This window comes from Suncus etruscus, chromosome 14, assembly GCF_024139225.1.
Source record: "Suncus etruscus isolate mSunEtr1 chromosome 14, mSunEtr1.pri.cur, whole genome shotgun sequence".
NCBI classification, from domain to species: Eukaryota; Metazoa; Chordata; class Mammalia; order Eulipotyphla; family Soricidae; genus Suncus; species Suncus etruscus.
In genome coordinates this window covers 58579259-58585238 of record NC_064861.1, presented here as the reverse complement: position 1 = coordinate 58585238, position 5980 = coordinate 58579259, and the positions used below count along the sequence as shown (strand labels likewise).

General features: G+C 36.0%; 1 non-coding gene across 1 annotated transcript; it reads right to left on the bottom strand.

Annotated features, from left to right (window-relative positions):
* Positions 1-469: 469 nt before the first annotated feature.
* On the bottom strand, positions 470-576 carry LOC126029201 (U6 spliceosomal RNA). Its single transcript, XR_007502849.1, has one exon. It is a non-coding gene; the product is annotated as a U6 spliceosomal RNA (small nuclear RNA).
* Between the last annotated feature and the right edge of the window lie 5404 nt (positions 577-5980).

Sequence of the window (5980 nt, the reverse complement as noted above, 5' to 3'; positions counted from 1 at the left end):
TTCATGACTGTATTTTTTAACAACTGTGTAGTGTTCCATTATGTAAATGTACTATGGTTTCTTTAGTCACTTATCTGTTGTCAGACATCTGTTTGTTTTCTATTCAAGATTTATTCCATTGTAAAAATTGCTGTTATGAACATAGGGATGTAGAGGGCATTACTGTATTGTGCTTTTTGTGGTCCTAGTGGATATCCCTATGTATTGCTAGATCATATGGGAGCTCAATGCCCAATTTTTTAAGGAATATTCATATTGTTTTTCAGAAAGGCTGCACTAGATAGCATTCCCACCAGCAGTAAATGAAAGTTTCTTTCTTCTGACATCCACACTAACAGTGATTGTTCTTGTTCTTTGTGATGTCTGCCCATCTCTGTAGCATAAGATTATATTTCATTGTTTTGATTTGCATCTCCAAGATGATTAGTTATGTGTAGCATTTTTTCCTGTGCCTTTTGGCCATCTGTATTTTTTTATGGTATGCTTCATGAATTCGTATGTCATCCTTGCACAGGGGCCATGCTAATCATCTCTGTATTGTTCCAATTTTAGTATATGTGTTGCTGAAGTGAGCAGCCATCTATATTTTTTCTTTAAGAAAATGTCAGTTCATTTCTTCTACCCATTTTTAATGGGGTTAGATAATTTTTTTCTTGTTAAATTCTGTTATATCTTGTATAAATTAGATGTTAGCCCTTATCTGATAGGTATTTGGTGAATATAGTCTCCCATTCCTTTGGTTACCTTTTTTATCATAGTTACTATTTCCTTTCAAGTGCAAAAGCTTCTCAGTTTGATGTAATTACATTAAGTTATCTCTGCTTCTACTTATTTGGAGAGTGGTATTTCCTTTTGAAGATGTCTTTCATGTCAATGTCATGGAGTGTTTTATCTACAATTATTTCTATATACCTATATTTAGTTTCAGGTATGATATCAAGGTCTTTAATCCATTTTGATTTGAAATTTGTGCATGGTATTAGATAGAGGTCTGAGTTTACTTTTATGCATATGGCTGTCCCAAACCCCACTTGTTGAAGAGGTTTTCCTTGATCCATTTTACATTTTTTGCCCTTTGTCAAAGATTAATTGATTTTTATCTGGGGATCATTCTCTGAATACTCAAGTCTATTCTGTTCGTCTAAGTGTCTGTCTTTATTCTAGTACCATGCTATTTTAGTGATTATTGCTTTGTAACACAACTTAAATTTGGGAAAAGTGATGCCTTCCATTTATTTTTTTCCTAAAGTTTTCTTTAACTATTTTTGGACATTTATTGTTCCAAATAAATTTTAGGAGTGTGTATAGCACTTCTTTGAAGAATGCCATAGATATAATTAGAGGCATCAAATTAAATCTGTATACTTTTTGGGGGATATTTTCATTTTAATGATTTTATTCCTTCCAATTCATGAACAGAATATATGTATCTATTTTCTTCTGTCCTCTTGTTTCTTAAAGCAATGTTTTATGATTTTCATCGTATAAAACCTTCATTTCTTTAGTTAAGTTGACTGGGATTGTTTTTTAATGTCTATTACTTTCCTATCATTATTTGTTATAAGAAGGCTTTTGATTTTTGTGCATTAATTTTGTAGCCTATCACCTTCCTAGGAGCTTTTTGGTAGAGTGTAACATGTCATCTGTAAACAGTGATATCTTAAATACTTCCTTTTCTATCTGGATTTCCTTGATATCTTTTTTTTTTTTTTTACCTATTTTCTCTGGAAAGTATTTCCAGTACTATGTTGAATAATAGTGGCGAGAGGTGGCAGACTTCCATTGTGCTAGATCTTAGGAGAAAGGATTTTGGTTTTTCTTCATTGAGTATAGTATTTGCTATGAACTTGTGGTAAATTGTCTTGCCTATATTGAAAAAAGTTTTTTCATTCTCATATTATTGAGAGCTTTTTTCATAAATGGATGTTGGACATTACTAATGCTTTCTCTGCATCTATTAATATGATCATGTGGTTTTTAATTTTTCTTTTGTTGATGTGATATATTATGTTGATTGATTTCTGTATGTGAATGATACTTGCATCTCTTGAACTAATCCTAATTAGTCATTGTGTATGACTTTCTAGATGAGGTATTAAATCCTATTTGCTAGGATTTTGATTAGGATTTTTATATCTGTGCTCATCAGGGATATTGATCTGTAGTTCTCATATTTTTGTGGCATCTCTCTCTGCTATTGGTATTAGAGTAATGTTAGCTACATTAAAAACTATTTGAGATTGTTTCTATTTCTTCAATATTTTGGAAGAACCCGAAAAGTATAGGCAGTAAGTTCTCTTTAAGAATTGAAAAAACTTTTTAGAGAATCTAGCTCAACCTGGGATTTTGAATTTTGGGAAGACTTTTGATTGCCATTTTAATTTTCTCAATAGTGATGGCTCTGGTTAAAGATACTAGATCATTTTGGTTCAAACTTTGAAGGCTATAAGAGACCAAGAATTTATCCATTTCTTCCAGGTTCTGTTGTTTTGTGGCATAGACTTTTTCAATGTAATCTCTGATTATCCTTTCAATTTCTATAGTATCTGTAGTAATCTCCCCTTTACAGTTCTAACTCAGTTTAGGTTTCTCATTCTTCCTTTATTTTTGACTTTTGCTAGTAGTTTATTAATCTTGATTATTTTTTCAAAGATCCAACTCTTGCTTTCATTGATCTTTTGTATTGTTTTTTGGATTTCCCATTTGTTGATTTCTTCTCTAAGCTTTGTTATTTCCTTCTGCCTACCTATTTTTGGTTCATTTGTTGATCACTTTCAATTTTATAATCAGTGCTATTAAGTTAATTATGTATGTCTCTTCTTCTTTACTGATGAATACATGCAATGCTATAAATTATACTCTTTGTACTGCTTTAGGTGTGTCCCAACATATTCTGACAATTCAGGCCTTCATTATCATTTGTTTCCAGGAATCTGGTTGTTCAGTAGTGACCTGTTTAATTTCCAAGTGTTAAAACTTTTCTTCTGTGTCTGCTTGTTGTTCACTACTAATTTCTATTATGTTGTTTTGGATTTCTTTTTCAAGACTTTCAGCAGTTGTTTAAATATTTTTCTGGTCCTTCACACACACGCACATGTGTGTGTGTGTGTGTGTATGTGTGTGTGTGTGTTTAGGAGTGTAATTTCTTCCTGTTGTACATATCCCTTAGTGGAGTGCTGCAGTGCTTTCTACTGGCTCTTTGTCTTGGATCCTGTTCGAGACCTGGACACTGCCGATGTGACTTTTGGGTCTCAAAAGCCCCAGGTCTGCTAGCACAACCTCTTGTCTCTGGGACACCTTGGATCCATCCCTTAGCTGGGCGTCACTGACATGGCTTCTGGGTCATAAAGCTTCAGGGTCTGCCGCCAAGGCCTCTTTCCATTCTACCAGTATTGTCTATAAATTTACTAGATCTGCCTTTCCTTTTCTGCATAAACCAGAGTAGTTTTTGGTCTTATTTTAAGAATTAAGCAAGGACTTTAGAGACTAAATATAATCTTGACCTCATAATATTTAAAGGGAGGTATAAGTGAATGGAGAAAACATTCATATAACTGATAATTTAATTATATAAACCCAGGAACAATTTAATTACAGAAATCCAGTAACTATTATGTTTGAAGATATCATTGGTTAAATTATAAGAAAATAAACTTCAGCTTGTCTCCTTGAACAGAACTTTCTTTAAAAAAATAGTACTTAGGGAACAGTTACTTTTTGAAAACAAAAAGATATTTTACTGAATAGAAGGATAGCATTTACATATAATTCAACTGAAAGAATGCTCTAAAGATCTGTAAAGAATTCTCAAAACTTAACAACAGGAAAATGAACAACCTCTTGAAAGACTGTAGAAATAACTGAACAGAGTACTTTAAGAAGACCAAAATATTCTCTTGTCGATCTCTAGCTTGGGGTCCCTACATGAGTCAGATGCAAGAGTAGATAAGGGTCTTTTCTAGCTCATAGCCAAGAGGCTAGACTCAGGAAAAGGAGGGGAGACTGAGACCCACAGACTACTCGCAGGGAAGCATTGTCTGAGTAATAGACTTTTTTATTGAAAGTAGGGGCGTGGTTTATTAAAGCCAACTTTAGTGGGAAACAGACTGTGGGTAGAATAGCTTAGGCATTACAGCAACAAGATGGTATGTGAAGACAAGAGTCACAAGAACAAAGTACATGGCATCATTGATTTGGATGGTATGCAAAGATAGCAATTACAATGCCCATGTCATCATTAAATTAGGAAGTATGTAAACAATGTGATCGCAATGCTCATGGCATCATTAAATCAGAAAGTCTGTAAATATAGTGGTTGCAATACTTATGGTACATTTAGCCAACAATTACAACCTTACAGTATGTAAGGACAGGTAGTTTAACCTGGATAACTTTCTCCATAGCTCTTCCTGCACTCATAACAGCAGGGACATGAGTTGCTAAACAGAGATTTTCTTCTATATTCAAGGCCAGTTTGCAGAAATACCCTTATTTCCCAGACTTTCTCCACACATTCACTATTAGTAACTAATGTAATCAGATCAATAAGAAGCCAAATGATTTAGAGAGGCTACTTGATGGTCAGCACTGAAGAGTCCCACATTGCACTGCATGATTACTAAAGTACTGTAAGATTTGCCCTTTAGGGCCTTCTCTGGTTACTCAAACACTGCTTCTTCTGGCCTGTTTGGAAGAGTATTAAATGAAGAACTGGTTGGAGCACCCAAATCCCCCCCCCACACACACACAGACAGAAACACACACCACTAAATACCAGAAAATGGTCTGCACTTAAAAGGTCAGGAATAGGGTCCAGAGTAATAGTTCTTGCCTGTTGAATTAAATACTAATATTGGCCCTTTGGATGGGCTTGGATGGAGGTGGATGGTGATGGAGGCCTTTCTCCTCCAGCCCAGGGTTACGTGTATGTATGCACCTCCTGTTCAGCCGGTGGGTCTGAGGTAACCTCAGCAGGTAGAAAACTCATTCACATAGAGGCTTCAGGAAGTATCTGCTTTATTCGTGGCCTACCATAACCATTTATGCTGGATTCCTATTCAGCCCTGCATTGTACCTTGTCCCTCAGAGATCTCTTCCTGCTTCCTTCTTCATTCTCCATCCAGGCAAAATCCCCTTGCCCTTCCGGCCAAAGCCTTTTATTATCTACCAAAGACACCTTCGAGAAATGGGAGGTCTATTAGCAGGTAAGATTACACAGGATGAATGGGGATGGAATAACACTTGCGTTGCAAACAATCCACCAAGGTTTATTCCTTGGAGTCCTATATAATCACTTGAGATTTTTCTAGGAGTAATACCTGAGCAAAGAGCCATGAGTAAGCCTAGGTGTGGCCCCACAATAAAAATTAGTTATAGATCAGGAATACCAGTGTTGGAAGAGACTGCAGAGAAAAAGGAAGTCTTACATACTCTTGGTAGAAATATAAATTAATCCGGAGCCAGAGAGCTAGCATGGAGATAAGGCGTTTGCCTTTCATGCAGAAGGATGGTAGTTCAAATCCTGACATTCCTTATGGTCCCCAGTGCCTGCCAGGGGCGACTTCTGAGCATAGAGCCAGGAGTAACCCCTGAGCGCTGCTGGGTGTGACCCCAAAACAAAACAAAACAAAAAAGTTAAAAAATTAAAAACAAAAAATATAAATTAATCTAACATCAATAGAAATCAGTGTATCAGTGTCGACATTGTAAAAATATTTTTAAAAAATGGAACTAATAGGGGCCGGGCGGTGGCACTAAAGGTAAGGTGCCTGCCTTGCCTGCGCTAGCCTTGGACAGACCGCGGTTCAATCCCCCATATGGTCCCCCAAGCCAGGAGCAACTTCTGAGCACATAGCCAGGAGTAAACCCTGAGCGTTACCGGGTGTGGCCCAAAAACCAAAAAAAAAAAAAAAAAAAAAAAAATGGAACTAATAAGTGAGCAGTACCATTCCTAGCTATCTTTCCAGTGAACAATGACAAA